Source organism: Carlito syrichta, unplaced genomic scaffold, assembly GCF_000164805.1.
Source record: "Carlito syrichta isolate Samal-C Ts95f unplaced genomic scaffold, Tarsius_syrichta-2.0.1 Scaffold314544, whole genome shotgun sequence".
NCBI classification, from domain to species: Eukaryota; Metazoa; Chordata; class Mammalia; order Primates; family Tarsiidae; genus Carlito; species Carlito syrichta.
Window position 1 is genome coordinate 223,712 of NW_007258640.1, and position 17,829 is coordinate 241,540.

Here is a 17,829-nt window from a genome sequence, read left to right on the forward strand (position 1 = left end):
CAAACTGCTGAGGAGGAAGGAATGCTGGACATGTGTGGCCCTAGAGCCTCAGTCCCCAACTTGGATAATGGTCAATAGTCCTCCTGTCATCTGTGCCACACCAGGCCAGGCCATCCAGAGTTCCAAAATAAATTCATGATGAAGTTCACACCTCAGTTATCTGAGGTCATTCACTCGGCTGTTGGTTCAGGAAGCAAATGCCAGGAAGAAGTGCAGGGATACCAATGCCACTGTGTGCCGTGCCAACAGGTACACTCACTATTGTTATTTTTTTCAAATCCATGCCTGTTGCAATTCAATCACATTAATGCTTCATTTGTTATCAAATGTGATTTTGCAACACAAACAGGGTAGGGCTACCCCCCAAAACCTTGGGTTATTTTGCCACCACCAATTGTACTTTACTCAGTTTGGGACTGATCTGCTGCTCCAGGACACTGCCTTGGCCTGGGTGTTGACAATAGAGAAACTGGCTCCTCAAGGATTCAGAATGAGCAGAGGTGTCTGGGAAATCCCCGGGAGTGTGGAATTTCTGAATGTCTGTGACCCGGGGGACACAGTTCAACCTCTGCCAGCCTCTCGCTCATGCAGATGGTGAGAAAGTCGCCAACGTTCAGAGATTCTGCCTCCTGCAATATCATATTAGGCTTACTAAAAACAAACTTTTTGTTTAAATTGAAGAATGGCATCCACACAGAAAAGTCCACAAGTAATTTATACAATCCGGTGACTTTTTTACAAACTGAACATATCCATGTAACCAGCTCCTAGATCTAGAAACTGAACATTCCAGAACTCCCCTGGTGCTTCCCTTGGCCACTACCCCTCCACCCAAAGTAACCCCAATCCTGACTTCTACTACCATAGGTTCACTTTAAACTTTGTGTAAACAGAGCCATACTGTATGTGTTCTTTTGTGTCTGTTTTCTTTTGCTCAGCATCGGGTTTGTACGATCCATCCATGTTGCTGAGGTCAATAAGGTTGCCGCCTGTTGTAGAAGTTCATTCATGTTCATTTCTTGTCATTTATAAGCAGAGTTCCATTGTGTAGATAGTCTCTAGATAGCATTTTTACCCATTCTATAATTAATGGGCATTTTGATTGCTTTCTATTTTGGAGGATTGTGAATAAAGTTTCAGTGAGCATGTCTAGGGTATACACATGCACATATTTCTGGCTATATACCTAGGTGGGAGATGGCTTGGACAAAGGGTGTGTGTCTGTCAATTTCGGTATATACTATAACAGCGTTCAAAGAGTTTGTACCAATATATACACTTACTCGGCAGATTATGCTAACTCATTTGCACCACATTTTTGCCAACACTTGGAGTTATGTGGGGTGTGCAGTCATATTCCACCGTGGTTTGAGATTTCCCTGAGGGCCAATAAAACTGAACACCTTTTAATAAGCACATTGACTATTTGGGTATCCTTTTTAATGAAATGCCTTTTTAAAAATTTTTCCACTAAAGAAAATTGTGCTGCCTTTCTTCTCTTACATGTAAGAATTCTATTTATACTCTGGTGTTGAGAGTCCTTTGTCAGACAGATGTTAGCTTCTCCCACTCTATCGCTTGACTCCTTTCTTTCTGAAGCATTGTTAAGGAGGTGGTAAAATTATTAATTTTTGTTAGAAAAGTCATTAAGAGATGTTGCTCTTTATCTCTAGGAGCTTTTCTTGCCATACAAATGTGTGACATAAAGCATGCAATATCAATATAGCCACACCCCCTTTCCCTTAGCTATTTTGCATGGCATATCTTTTCCCATCCTTTCAACCTTTTTTACTCTTATATATCTAAGATGTGGCTCCTGTGCTCTTGAAAGCATTGGTCATTTTTTCATTAGTCTGCCACTCTGTCTTTTAATTGAAATATGCATTTCCATTTAGTGTAATTATTAAAGTTTATTGTTTTATTATTTGTGTTTTCAATTGCCCCTTGTCTACGAGAGGAATCCAAAAAAAAAAAAAACAGAATTATTTTTTTGGAGGATGTGTCCCTTGTAGTACAGGTTTCCCCTGCTAGGTAAGTGTTCTAGGAACCCATCAGCATCAGTGTACCAGCTGTTGTAGAAGTTATTAAAAACAAACTTTTTGTTTAAATTGAAGAATGGCATCCACACGGAAAAGTGCACAAGTAATATGTGCAACCTGGTGATTTTTTTTACAAATGGAACATATCCGTGTAACCAGCTCCTAGATCAAGAAACTGAATATTCTAGCAACCCCCTGGTGCTCCCCTTAGCCACTACCCCTCCACCCAAAGTAATCCCAATCCTGACTTCTACTACCATAGATTCACTGTAAACCTTGTGTAAATAGAGCCATACTGTATGTGTTCTTTTGTGTCTGTTTTCTTTTGCTCAGGATCTGGTTTGTATCCCTTGTAGTACAGGTTTCTCCTGCTAGGTAAGTGTTCTCGGAACCCATCAGCATCAGTGTACCGCTAGTAATGCTGTGAGAAGCTATATTTGGCTTCAGTGCATTTTTTGTTGGAGAGTCTCTCAGCAAAAATTTTTTTGCCTGTTTTATGATGGGTGATCTACAAGCACACCTGCCTACACCATTGTGCATGGTCAGCAGATTTTGACCAAAGACGGCATGACCCTTGTGTTCACCTGCTCTATTCACCTGATCTTGCCCAAGTGGCTTTTTTTTTTCTGGCTTGTTTTCCTGGACGAAAAAAGTTCTAAAAGGGAAAAGTTTTGCTGATGTGGAAGAGGTGAAATAAAAATGGGCACAAGCACTAAAAGTCATAAAAATTGACAAGCTCAAAAGGTGTTTTGAGCAGTGGAAAAAGCATCTCAAAGGTATATTGCATCAAATGGAGAGTACTTTAAAGGTGACTGAAGTTTAAACATGTTAGAATAAATACACAATTTTTTCTAAATAAATTCAGTTATTTTGGGGATCTCCCTCGTATGATCCTTTTTCTTTTTTATGCTCTTTTTAAGGTTAGTTATTTTAAAAATTCATTTCTCCACCCTTTAGTTTGTTAGCATTACATTGTTTTATTGTTCTTTCAGTGGTTATATAGGAATTATAATAGTCTTCTTTGACTCACTAAAGTTTAATGTAAATTAATTTTTTAACACTTTCTGAATGAAGGGCCTTAGAACACTTTGAGTCTTTTAACTCACCTTGTTCCTTTTGTGCATTGTTATGTGTGTTTTAATTTTACATATGTTTAAAACCCTACAGGACATAGTTATTGTAGGATATAGTCTTCATTTCTGTTCACCCACATACTTGCTACTCTTTGTTCTTTCTTGCATCTGTGTTTCCATCCTGGATTATTTCTTTCTTACTTATGCTTCTGGGAAGCTTTTGGTCATCTGAATCCAGTCAGGGATTGGGACGATCCAAAGGCAGTGACTGGGCTTCAGTCCTTGTGAGAGCCGGTCCATTTCTGGTTCACTCATCCCTGTGGATTCTGGGTGCAGAGCATGGGCTGTGTACCAGATCCTCTTCTGTTTGCCGAGCCCAAACTCTAGCTCTTGTCCTCCAGCACCATGAGTTTGCAGAAAGCTCTGCTCAGCTTCTCAGCCTCTTCCCTTGCTTTTGAAATTGGCCTCTGTCCCATGGGGAGCAGTGGTGCCCAAACTCAGGGCTTCTTCTGGGCATGCAAATTCTCATTGTTATGGTAGTTCGTAGTGTTCTTCAAGCAGGTAGTCCCAGACCCCTCCCTGAGGTCTTGATATTTTTGCATCATTTCTGAGGCTGGCTTTACAGAATTGAAGGTAGAGGGGCAGTCCTTCAACAGGGAGGAAAACTAGATGTGGAGGCAGCAGCAGGAGGAACTGGAGGGGCAGGAGGCCTCCTGGTAGCTCAAGGCTGCAAAGCCTGTTCATTTTCTAAAGTCACAACTTTGTCCTGAGAAATCCTGGTATGTCGAGTAACTGCTTAGCCAACCAGGGCCAGGTCCCACTGCAGTTGTCTCAGCCTTTGCACTGCTGGCCACCCTAAAGGCCAGCCATAGACATTCTCTTAGGGGATTCTCACAGCTGCTTTCAGGTGAACAGAACCCGGGACAATATGACCCCAAGATAGGCTTTCCTATTTTTCATAGACTTCCCGGAGACGAAATGACATGCAATGAGGTCAGTGTATCTGCACATGAAATCCCACCCTGTGGATGCTCTTTTTTCTCAGACTGAGGGTCTGGGCCTCATCTTGGGACAGATACTCAGGCCCCTATTGTGTGCGACACCTCCTATCCTTCTGGGCCACATGCACACACATTTAGCTATGTCCTTGGCATGAAGACTGCTTGTCAGATGGACTTTCTGTGGAGGAGAAAGGGAACATGAAGACTCTTCATCTCCGGGTGATGCTGTTCCTCCTTTCACTTCCTCTCCAACTCTGTGTGCTACTTAGACTCCCTGTGTGAATTTCTTCTTTGCTTCCACACGGCCTTTTGGAGTCAGTCTGAAACTTCAATGCGTAACTGTCTGGAGAGGCAGAGTAGCCTGGCACGGAAACGCGCATTCTGGCCTCAGAGTCCTGGTTCTACCCCAATTCTGCCATTTCGTTGCTGTGTGAACATGAGCAACTCATCTACCCCTATAGCCCTCAGTTTCCCCACCCGTTAAAGGGGGATATGACGGAATTTAGGATCATTAAAATATATAATAATAACTGCAAAAGACTTAGAGTGTTGACACAGAGTAAAAATCAATTGCAGCAGTTGTTGTGGGTACTGGTGGTGTTAGTTTGTCATGGGCTTGTAACTGTAGATTTATACTCAGCTACTTCTGTGCCATGGAAGCAAATCTTTTCTCCTTAGATTTTCCAAGAACATGTAAAGGTGTTTTTAGACGGGCTGCTCTCATCTTTGAACCTACTCAGAACTTATAAAAACGTTAATCTGGGTTACCTTTAAGTCTTCTCTCCCAATACCATTCCTGGTAAGCCTGTTCAAGCTTTTCCTCCTCGAAGATTTTCTTGGACAGGATCACACTCACCCCTGAGTATGACAGCACTTACTTTCCATGCCATCACTGGGAGCTGACACGCTATCCTGAGTCGTTAGTTAATCGTTTACGTGTATAGCTTATTTTATGAAGATACCACAAACTCATAGCAGGCAGGTAGGGCCATGGCTCTATGGTTTTCTATTCCCCAAGAGGAGATTTCCCTGTAGTTGGGTGGCAGGATGACACTGATTCAGAGCAGGGGCTTTGCAGTAAAACAGATCTGGAGTCAAATCCTATTTTTGTCAGTGATTGTGCCTTGGGAAAGCTGATACTTGATTTTACTTCTCAGGAATGCAGTGAGGATTAAACAATAGTTTAGCATAGTGCTTCACACGTGGCAAGTGACCAATAAGCAGTAACTATAGTCAATAACCATTGTTGATTAATTAATTGCATTAATAAGTTAGTAGGACACCTGAGATTTTGGACATATCCCTTGAGAGTCAGTAATGTAAACACCAGCTGTACATTCATCAAACACTTAAGTGAGTATGTGTTTCATTGGATCAGTTCAAGAATACCATGGTTCTTGCTCTCCTGCCTTCATATTCATTAAGTAAATGCAAATGAATTAACAAGGCATACTTATTAAAAGCAGGTCAACCAAGAGGAACCTCCCAGGTTTAACACACTGCAGCCTCAGTGGATTGCAAAAATAAATGAAGGGCTCCAATACTGCTGTGTTTTGAAGCCCTTAAAAAATTCTTTCTCTTTTAACCTCTGGGGGAGAAACTATGTTTTAAAACCACATGGTTGTATTAAATATGATGGCACCTTCTTAAAGTTTCTCTGATGATAACTTATCCATTCTGACAGTATCACAGGAATGCTCTTTTGGTTTTCCAACAAGAGGGTCATCTAAAGAGAAGTCATAACAGTAATAAAGAGCTCGAACCGTCAAATGCATCTTAGATAATACTTATGTTTAGAAATAGAACATTCTAGTTGCTGGGTTTGATGGTGGGCATGGGGTTTGGAGCTGCAGAATGGCATTGGGAGAGGACTCTTTTGATCAACTGCTTCCAGTCTCTTCCAAGCAAGGACCCGCTGGTGGTCTCTGGCGTGGTGGTCTCATGTCATGAAGCATTTCACTTCAGGGACAAGCTGCACAAGATGGTTTGGCAATGCCGAAACGTTACCAGGCAGAAGCTGCATTCCCAAGATTTGATAGGGAAGCCGTGCCTTTGGTAACACTTCTTTTTTCCCATCCTCCTCCCTGGTTTTTACCTTTCTCTGCTTTCTGAAGTGACTAGCCTGGATGCGAGAGCATCCCAGAGACCACCGCGGGAGCAGCACAAACTCTTCCTCCCTCTTAGTAGACATTTTGACTTTTGAAACTTAGAGCCCTCAGCAACCCCCTCACCCCATCTCAAACTTCCAAACCCATCCAACTTTTAGCCTCATCTCGACATAGCCTGTGAGGCAGTCTTCCGATAAAATCAGTTTGATAGATGTGCTCGGCTCTCCTGCTTCAGGGATGAGGGGTTCCTCCCTCCCCCCACCCCACCAGCGCTTCCATACCTCTTCTGCATTTGTTCGATTCATGGGGCTCACAGGACAACACAACAGGAGAATCATTAGACTCCTCCAGCGTATGAAACATTTCCCTGGAAAATGAAAAAGGGAGTGATATGAAGGGGAAATTCCTGAATTTCCTCTGGCCAGGCGGCACACCTGCCGTTGTGTCTTTTAGATGTTCTCCAGAGCTGGCCCTGTTGCTTCTTTCTATTCTTCCGTCAGACCCCCTTCTTACCCTGTGCCTGCAGCCTTGAGGGAGCTTGATCTAATCAATTCAAAACCACAGACTTGGCCAGTCTGGGAACTTGATCTCTGCCTTCCCTGGTTCCTTGAACTGCCTAGCAACTTGTTATTGTACATTTCCCACATGGGTTAATTTCAGAAAAACCTAAAAGCTAGAGCTAAGCACAAAAGTGGAAATAAAAATCACCTTTAATCACACTCAGAGATCACACCTTGCTAATTTCAAATAAAGGTAGGTCTGTGTATAGTACAGACAGCCACACACTTAGGTTCTGATGCTCTAATTGATGCTCTAATTACGTGTTAACTGCATGTTGCCTCACATCATTTCCTCTTGCTTTGTTCATGAGAGTTTTGTCTGCACTAGGAGACGGGACCCATTCTTAACCCTTTTGAGTCTCAGTTGCCCTGTGTGCAATTAAGTGGATGGCAGCTGTAAATAATTAATATTACTTTAGGTCTCTGGTAAGACTGAGTCCACCTTAGGGGCCTAAGAAGAAGGTCTGGTCCCTGGGATGTTGCCTGTCTACATAACCTCACAAGAGGGGCCCACCACTGCTCAGTCTGGCTTGTTGTGAGAATCATCCTGTGCTCTGAAGATAAAGGGTTAACCAGAGCACCCTGTCAAAGGGCTTTCAAAAATGCAGCCGGTTGCAGGGGCCTCAAAGCCTCTTCCAGTTCCTAGAAGCCTTATCTGTGAGAGCAATCATCAGGAAAAGTCCGTCTTAGGCACTACAAAGGCGCTGCTTTCTTCCCTTCATCTGACTGGAGCTCTTCAGATGGAAGAGAACTGTTGGCCACAGTTCTAAAAACTGCAGATAAAGGCTTTGATTTGTTAATTAAATTTTTACTATCTGCATTTGATATCGCGGCCAAATTGTATCCGCTGCAGGAACAAGAAAGTCCCTCACTTCAAAGGGGCGCCCACTTGGTGACCTGTAATTATGGAATTTACTGCAGGGTGAAGCGCTGTCTGGGACGCACCTGCCACCCCATCCCCCTCCCCCCACCCTGACCCCGAATAACACCTCCTTGTCCCGGCAGATCCACGGCTCCCGCACGTGCACAAAGGGCCGGGTCTGGAGGAGTCGCGCTCCAGCCATCCTGCGGGCCGCACCTTGACACATCTGTCCCCGGCGCCCATCCCCCTGCCTGCCGTTGTAGCTGGTGCGCACACCACCCGCCCGGGGCCCCAGGCGCTCTGCACTGCGTCCTTGGCGACCTGAAAGAATCGGCCTTCTTGTCCTCGCCCCTCAAAGATGTCTCGGTGAAAAATGGTTTCTTTAATGAAAAAGCTGAAAAAGCGGAGCCACGCTGGGTGAGGTTACCCGCGGGCTCCAGGCAGGGGTGAGTAAACCTGACCAGATTCTCCTGCTGCTGGGGCCACACCACCCTCTGGCCCTTTCATTCCCCCTGGGGCATGGACATTATTAAAAGACATCTAGAGGTCCCCTAGACAGAGCTGCAGCCTGGAGGAGCTCATTCCAGGTATCGATAAACTCTGTGGGAACTGCCTTTGGGAGGCCGTCAAAATTCAGGACTTCTGGGTGAACTAGTCTCGATGAGGCTTTGCTTTGTCCAGTTTCTCTCATTTTCTTTCATCTTTATTTTAAAAATTCAGTTCTAGTACTATTGTTTTAAATTTTAAAAAATCTACCTCCAAGCTTTTTAGGAAAGACATAAAGTACATGTACAAACAGACTGGTCAGTACAAAATTTAATAAAAAAGCATCTTGGGATCAAGTTTTCACAGAATAGACTGGGATGGATTTTTTTTCTCTCAGATGGAAAGGCCCGGTTGTTTCAACTCTGGTTGGCTCCAGTCATGACTATTGGGCAGGTCTGCATAAAGAGGGACTCCATCCCTAGAAGAAGTGGGGGGAAAAACACTTTCTAGTGAACATATGCTATGTCCCAGGTGCAGTCTCACAGGTGACAAATAATTGCTGAGCTGTTCATCTGGGTTTGAAAACACAGGTTTGCTGGTTATCAGACAAGATCCACCATCTTGTTATCTCTGTGGCAAACTGGATGACTACTTACCCTCAACCCACCTGTCTCCAGGGCTTTCCACAAAGAAGAAATCTAATTTCATTTACTCTTGCTAAGCTTCTTCTGCAAAGTGGCCTGTGGGTATCACCGTGGGGTGTTTCACCAATAAGGATCCTAATGGCATGAGAAGGTGTTAATGACGCCCTTGTCACTGGAAGTAAAAACCTTTCTCGAATCCACAAACTCTTTGGTGCACTCTTGCCTAGAAGCCTTAAGTAGACACAGCAATAAGAAGCCATTGAATTCACCATGAGCAAGAGAAACCCATGGAGGACAGCAGCAGTGGCTTCTGTGACCACCCTAAGAGGAATTTGCCCCACATTCATATTATTTCTATTTATGACTTAATGTGACCATATGGTTGGGAGGAATAAGAAGTCAGGCCTTCTGCTGATTAAGGTGTTAACTCTGAAGTGTAAAATTTCCATTTACTATGTTTTCACATAGCAAAATCTGCCCTAACTGTTGTCACTCCTGTATTCCAAAACATCATGAAAACCTAGGGGCTATTTGATGTCAGTTGGGTTTCTGCTACGTCCAGTTGCTCAGAGACAACAATGAGAAAATGTGATTAAGATTCACATCTTCCATAAATCCTAGGAAACAGATTAAATTCATTTCCAGTCCGTTTACTCGTCCGTTGTATTAAGGGTCAGGATGATATATTAAGATGGTTTCAGATGTCTCAGGGTCAGTGTTGATGGACCTGATATCTACCACCCACTCTGTCTTGTCTCTCCAGGGTCTTTAACAGGGTGATTGAGTGTTCTAATAAAACACGGAGTAGACTCCTTCTAGATACAGCTCTTCCTAGGTAGAAGAAAGAGGAAAGTTCTAACCCGCAGGATATGTACCCAGTGAAGAGCTTCTCTCTGATTCACTCTTCAATTCTAGGGAACAAGTTAATGAAAACCATACCTGTGTGTTTGGACGATCCTTTCAAATCACATCAGTTTGCCTTAAAGGGGCTAGCGGTGGTGGAAAGCTCCCAGGACAGAGGCTGGAGGAACTCCCTATCTTCAGCTTTGTTTCTGGTGACCTTAAGAAGACAATCAGCTGCTTTTACAGGAAATCTCTGAAAAGGCTGACTGAATGGACCCAATGTAAATGATCAGAGAACGAGGACTTAGCTTCCTCTATAATCAAGGGAGCCAATTGCTTGAGGAGGTGTATATGTAGAGAAGCCAGGGTGGAACTGACAGGAGATGGTCTTAGGCCTACACAGCGCTGAGTTTCCAGGCAGAAGCAGGGAGTATACGCCAAGGCACAGGAGGTGTAGCGAGGAAGTATGGTCTTAGTGGATCTAAGAAGTGGCCCATAGGCAGCCTGCAACTATCCCACCCAGTGTCCCGCAGAAACCAGGTTCCATTTGCACCTTCTGCAGTCAAGTGTCTGGGCTGGAATAGCTGGCCTGCTAGTTAGGTGTCAGGTGACCTTGGGCAAGGCCATTCATTGTCTGAATGAGTCTTCTTCCTTACCGACAAAATGGGGTGAGTAGCAGCATTGACTCCATTGTGGCTGCTATGAGGATGATGACAATTACCATCTGTATGTCCTTAGAAGACTCTTTGCTACATAGTTACCATTGTGATCGTTATTATCACCAGATGGAGGCTGAATCCTTTTCTCATGAACTTGAAGTGTCTCCTTAGCATGACCTTTGGTTAATCTGAGAGTTAATAGGGCAAAAACAGTCTTCAAACGCAATCAGCCACACACACCACCATTGTCCCTTCTGGATTTGGAAGGAGTGACACACGAGTTGTAGAGGCACTCGCCAGCCCCTGCTTCCAGGAGACAGGTGCACTCCACAGCTGGCAAATATGGAAAATGGGGGCCTCTACCAGAGTGTCTAATGCACGGACATTGAGAGGCCATCAGAACACAGTCCTGAGCTCTTCCTGGAGCCGAGGAATTTCATATCTCAGCTTGGCCACTTACTAGCAGTGTGACCTGGAGCAGGTCACGTTAGTAATCAGTGCTCAGTTTCCTCACCAGGAAAACAGGAATAGTAAACAATGTTTCCCTCCTAGGATTCTTTTTTTTTCTTTTTCAAAAATTTTTTATTTTGAAGATGTGGGTTACAATTCAGGGTTAGGCATACAAATGTTCATTATGCAGGTACCCTTGCTAGTGAGGTGTGCCCCCACCAGCAGATTCCCACTACTGCCAATCCCCCCCCCCCACCGGCAGTTTCTTACTATTGCCAGTCCTTTTCTTATAGTATTACGATGATTGTTCAACATCCGCTTATGAGTGAGAACATCCTTCTAGGATTCTTGCGAGGATTAAATGGGATAGTACATGGAAGAGCACTTGGGCTTATGGTCAGCGCCATATGCATGCTAACTACTTCTATGATTATTTTTGCTAACAGCTATTCAGGACTTCGGTTCTTGGGAACACAGCCTCTGAATGTCAAGTGGAAGAGTTGGCATTCATTTATCGATCCTCCAATGAACATTCCAAAAGGCATACTCTGTTGAACACTTTGCCAAATCCTGGAGATGCAAAGCTGACTGGGACTCAGGCCTTTAGTGTAGAATGGGGAATAGCTGAAGCTGGAATTAGAGAGAGTGATGAGTCTGGGAGAGAAGGCTTGGCTTGGCAGCTGCATCATGGGACAAGAACAAGCTTGAGAGGACTTATGAAATACAGTGATGTGTTTTCATGAATAAGATGTTGATGGTGAAGGAGAGAGAGAGAGAAAAGGAAGGGAGACGGGGTGGGGGGGACTTGAATGATTTTCAGGTTTGTAAACTTGTAGGTGAGTTTTTTTTTAAAAAAATCCATTTCACTTTATTTTTTTGATGGTTGTAGGAATAATTTAGAGGCAGTGACTTTAGAATACTGATTAGCCTGAGCATTAACACTGGATCATCCTGGGCTAGAGAACTACTTTTTAGCCCTTAGTCCCTAAAGTTTTGGGGAACAATTTCCCCAACCCTTTGGAGTATGCATGACCACGTGACTTCTTCAGACTTGCAGAAAACATTTTATCACTAGTGCTTATGTCTACACTTTCTCTTCCCCTGTCTTGGGAATGATGGGAGCCCAGAAGATATGGAGGTACCCTAAGACTGGATCACAAGCCAACACACGAAGCATAGCTGCCTTGGAGTGTCACCGGGACCTGCAGGGGACTTTGTGTGGATGAGAAATAAACTTTTTTTTCGTCTTTGGTGTTCTGTGGCTTTATTATGACATGGCCAGGTGTGCATGTCTTTATACTTATCTTTCTTGGAGTTTATAGAACTTCTTGATTCTGTAACTAAATAATTAAACAACGTATCATTCTTTTGCTTAACAGATATTTACCGAGTACACATCCCAGATCTTAGAGTCTAATGGTGGGAAAAGACAGAAGATAGTCCATCTCAGTATGAAGGTTCATGATGACTCTCAGGACAAATACAGCTGCTTTGAACACATCCTGGTGGGCATTGTTGTTGAAGCCCAGTCTGCGAGGAGGCTGGGGAGAGAGTTTCTGCACCTGTAAAGCTCGAGGAGAAGAGGCCATGAAGGGCTTGTGGATGCCAAGGAGGTCAGTGTGTCTGAAATATAGAACAAGAAAGTGGGAGTCATGAGGGAGAGTGGTCGGAGACAAGGCTTGTGTATCTGGCCCCTGTGTCTCTTTTGTCCTTTAGATACACTATCTCCTACATGAAATCTTTCCTAGGATGAGTCAAGCCACTTAAAATGCAACTTATCCAAGGAGCTGACTTATGATTCCTGAATCCCTGCCTCCTCCAGAATTTCAGTCTGTATGGTGCGGTTGCACATACTAGGAAACCGGACATCGTTCCCTGCAGGCCTGGCAGTCCCCAAAAGAGGGAATGACTTGGCGAAAGTTTTTGCTTTGGAAAGTCTGTCTTTGACTATAGTGTGGGGAAAAGATTGGAGGGACTGACTGGAAGCCAAGAAACTTGTGAGAAGACTGTTACACTAAAGCAGGTGGGAGCTGATGCCCACTCTGAAACAGCAGAAGCAGTGGTGCAGGAAGAGGAGACAGGTGTGAGAAGCGTTAGGGAGGCCGACTCAGTGAGACTTGGTGACTGAGGGGAAGAAGAAGCAGGTTTTGGGCTTGAAACATCAGGCCATGGCAGTTCCATCTATTAGACTTCTTTTCTGAGTTGGAATCAAACTCTGTCACCCAGGCTGGAGTGCAGTGGCACTATCACAGCCACTGCAGCCTCAACCTGCCCAGGCTGGTCTTGAATCCCTGGGTTTAGGCAGTCCTCTCGACTCCACCTTCCAAAGTGCTGGGATTATAAGCATCAATAGCTACTGTGCCCAGCTATTAAACATTTATGTATTATGAACATTTATTCCATTTATTTAGCAAAGGGAAGGAGTACGAGGGATCCTGGGAGAGGCAGATGATAAGTTCAGTTTTGGGCTTGTTGAAGTGGAGGTGGCTGGGAGGAAGTTGACCCTGTAGATCTTAGTTTCAGGTGAAAAATAAGCCTCGTGGATACAGGGCTGGAATTTGTTACACAATCTGTTGTAAATGCTTCATTTACAGTATGCCTTTGCTCTGAATAACTTGACTAACTCCACAGACTTTCTCAACTGTCATTTTATAAACCCTGACACAGTGAAAAAAACTTATTTTCTCTTTTTTCCCTTCATTTTTTATGAGAGAAATAACCACGAAGGCAGTTGAGAGATAAGTTTTCATGTCGAGCTTCCCAAAGTGATTTGAGACTGGGAGAACTTCTGCTCCATGCTGTCAACTGAATATAGAGTTTGCACACAAGCTGAAGAAGGGCTGACAGCAGAGGTCAGAGAAATCTGGATGGGTGGAGCTAGCAAACACTGTCCCTGCTTGGGGGGCCCCACTCCCTGCTGAAAGAGCAGTCCACTTAAGCCCCTTCGATGTGCAAACAGTCTCTGTGTTGTGTTCAGCTCTCAAGAAGTAAGCACATAAAAGAAAAACCAGTCATGGGGCAGATTCAGCCAGGTACACATTAACTAGATATTGACCCGGGTGTCTTTCACATCTGATGAATGATGTGCTGAGTGTTCAGGCTGAATCTAGCCTGGAACGTCTATATTGACTTTTGGGAGATCATAAAAGAGAAACAGAGGTTGTCTCAATGGGAACGGCTTTCACGTATTTAGATGGGCTAACTTGGCCTGAGTCCCCCAGACTAATGTGGCTATCACTCTGGTCCGTTTTAGTCAGGCAAACTGAAGAGGAGTTTATTTCGGAAACAGCTCAACTCTCTTCCTGATTTGGATAATTTAGCAAGTGCAGATCCTTGCACATCCAAGGCCCTTGCTGTGCAGGACCACTCAGGCCATTTGGCCAGTGATTGAACCAAAGGAGAGATTGCACCTCTTGTAGGGTGTCAGAAGCCCTTGTCACGAATGGAATACTTACTAGGGGACACAGTGGCTTGAAGAGACCCTGGAGACGAGCCTTGCTCCTAGGTAACTAGCAGGTCACTTTGATTTCACAAAGAGTTGGATTTATTAAAGAAAGTCATGTGAGTAATCCTCTGCGTATTCTTAGGGTCTCCTGAGATGTGTCCTCAGTCCTGGGGAGAGTGCCCACATTCACATATCTCATATCTCGTATCCTACCTTGTGATGCCGCAAGAGGTGTCAACATTTTGAATCTATGCCTTGAACATGTGAAAAATTTCACTTTTTTTCCTCATAAACTGTCTAAAGGACACAAACTGAATTTATGGCAAAAGTCTCCTCTCTATTGTTCACTTTATTTAGTCCCTGATTCTTCATTTTCTTCACTATGGCCTGATCCATAAATTCCACTTAACAGCAGCCATTGTGTTTAGGAAGCCCAGAGAATTCTTACTTTCAAACTGTTCACGGCATTCTCTTAGAGTCCAGTGTGGCTCAAGTGCTGACGGTTTTCACATAATGGAGTGGCTGCAAATATTCAAGTCTTCCTGTTCTTCTGAGCCTCTCCCTGATAGATAATGAACCACAGAGGGCATTAGGATTTCAGCTTTGTCTTCAAATTGAAACTCACTTTGCTCTTGGCTGCATTACTGAAAGTTGAAGATAAGTTGTGACTTAAATTTTTCTTCTCTGTATCATTTATATCTTGATTAATCTTTTCATTCATTTATGAATAACCTCTGGGTTGTTAGATTTAAGTCGAAACAACTGAGTTTGTGTTGTGACTTTCCCATGTGACATAGGACTAGTTATTTAACCACTGGTTTCCGTTTCTGCCAAATGGAAAATGAAAATGAGCAATGCGATTTTTAAAGTGCTTTCCAGCTCTGTTTTTGCCCCCCAAGTCTGTGGTTCTAAAACATCCCTGATACACAGTCCTTCCTTCCCGTCTCCTGATCTTCACCCTAACGTTGGTCTGGACCTTAGTGCTGTGCTTTGTGGGCTCTTCCTCCCTGACCTCTGCCCTCTTTCCTAGAACATTGGTGCCCTCTCTCGAGTCCAGGTTCCCCCACACTGTGTTCCTGTTGTCCCTTCTCCTGGAGCCTGCTCCCCCTGGCCCCCACCGCGGCCAGCACAGGGAGATACATTTAGAGTAAACCAAGCTGGTCTACCACAGCCTCCAGCTCATCGTCAATGTCCCCCCGGCTCTGGCCACCTGGAGTCTCCCTTCCAAGTCCCCTGCCAGTGTCTTTATTCTGTGTAGACCCTCTTGGAAGAGAAAAAAGGCACCTTCTGCAAAGTTCACATTGAAGTGCTGGTGACTGTGGTGCTTCCTTCTTGAGAGGGTCTCCCATCCGCGGGTATTTTGTGTGTACCAGCCTTGCAGTTACTCCTCTCCCAACAATGAGATGAGGTCCATAGTATCATCCACTTCTACTGCGACACGACTAAAGTCCTGAGCTGCCCTTCCACACCTGGCCAGCAATGGGAACAAGCTTTAAGAAGATAAAGCCGGCCGGGTACGGTGGCTCATGCCTATAATCCCAGCACTTTGGGAGGCCGAGGTGAGAGATTGTCTGAGCCCATGGGCTCGAGATCAGCCTGAGCAAATCGGCAAGACCACATCTCTACAATAAATCTAAAAATTAGCCAGGCATGGTGGCGTGTGCCTGTAGTTCCAGCTACTTGGAAGGCTGAGGTGGAAGGATTGCTTGAGCCCAGCAGGTTGAGGCTGCAGTGGTTGGGAGCGTGCCACTGCCCTCCAGCCTGGGTGACAGATTGGTGACAGATTGAGACTCCTACTCAAAAATAAAAAAGAAGATAAAGCCAGGGCAGATATTTACACAAGGTGATCGCTGGGGCTAGTGACACGTTGACCTCAGGACAATGGAGCTCTGATGTTTTCACATAGGTGGACATGGCCCTCTCTTCTGCCAGTGCCCTTTTGCTCAGTCCTGGAGACAAGACTCCTGCAGCGTCTCAGGGACTGGCTGGCTGCACGGCTGCCTCCACACGTCCTGCTGGGTCTCGCACAAGTGTGACTATTCCCCACAGCCAGTCATTCTCCCTCCTCTCCAGCGTCTTTCCAAGATGAGTCTTCACATTATTGCACATAAGTTTTAGTAAGGTGGGAGGGGTGTGTCCATAGCTCTGCTAAGGCCCATTATGTTAATATCATAATTTTCCTCAGGAAAAAACTCCTAGATGCCAAGCATTATTTGACTTCCAAAAATGAGGCCTAAAGATTCACTGCGGAATCTAAACATGGGAATCAAAAATGGTAACTTCCAAAACCAGGTGCACTGCTGCTGCTGGTGAAGCTGATCGCTGACGTCGAGGTGAGAGTGGATTCTGAGGCATCAATTTCACGCTGTCTCACTCCTTGTATTTTAGATCTGAGGACAGAGGCTGGGCTGAGCTTCCTAAGGACAGCTGCATTTTCAAGAGAAAAGCACCAACCTCTTAACTCAGGAAGGGAAGCCATGCTGCACCCTGACATTGTTGTGAGGGCAGGAGGGATTTCATCTGTGTTGGGCTTTGTTAGATGGAGTTTTACAAGGCCTTGCTTAGGAACTGATGGACAGAGATGGAGTGCTGGAAGTCAGTGTTCTCAGAGGTGTAAGTCCTGAGTCTCCATGTGCTCAGGGACATGTGCCTGGGCACTCAGGGTGTGGGTAAGCACCTGTCAGCCTTGAACAGGAACTGGGGAACATCCTAAGTGTGCATGGCCAATGATCATGCAGGAGCACCGCCCGAGCCCTGTGGAGGCAGTTACTTTTCCAGCTACTGATCGTCTGTCCAGACACAGGCCTAGTCTGACAAGATTGGGGTGGGGAGAGGTCTCTTCCTTAAGGAGGGCTGGTTTCAGATACAGAATATGCAAAGGTTGCATCTGTGCATCTTGAAAAATTCAGCCGTAACAAAAAATAATTATTTACTTCGTGTTGTAATATTTTTGTGCCATTAAAAAAAAAAGTAGCTGGACATGGTGGCATGTGCCTGTACTTCCAGCTACTCAGGAGGCCAAGGTAGAAGGATCACTTGAACCCAGGAGATGGAGGCTACAGTTAGCTATGATTGTGCTGTTGCACTCCAGCCTGGGTGACAGGTTTCCTGGGTAGTTGGAACTACTGGTGCGCACCATCATGTCCAGCTAATTTTGTGCCAATGTTTAAAGATGAGTTGGTATTTGGAGTAAAACCCTAGGCCTGATAAATCAGTTTGAGGGAAACAAAAAGTAATTGGGGGAGCACTGGAAATTTCGATTCATGACTTTGAAGTTTTTGGACAACTTGCTTTAACTTGTGAGTTACAGATAGTCTCTCTCTTTGAACCCCACTTCTTGAAATGAAAGATGAGATTAAATAGACTTCTTAAGGCATTCTGAAATGAGGACTTCTCAAACTAAGGGAAGGGAATAGGAAGGGAGGGGAAAGCGACATAGTGTCTGATCTCGAGCATCTCATAAGACTCGAAATGTACTCAGGTCAGTTAGGAGCATCCGTGCTGGTTTCAGATGCCTTCATGCTCGTTAATATCACAAGGGTCTGTTGCCCTAAATGACTCTAACCACATGTAAGTAAAGTGTGATCTGATATACCCAGGCCACCAACAGTTCCACAAACTTCTGGCTATTCTGTTTAGTTGCCCTTTGGGGAAGCAAT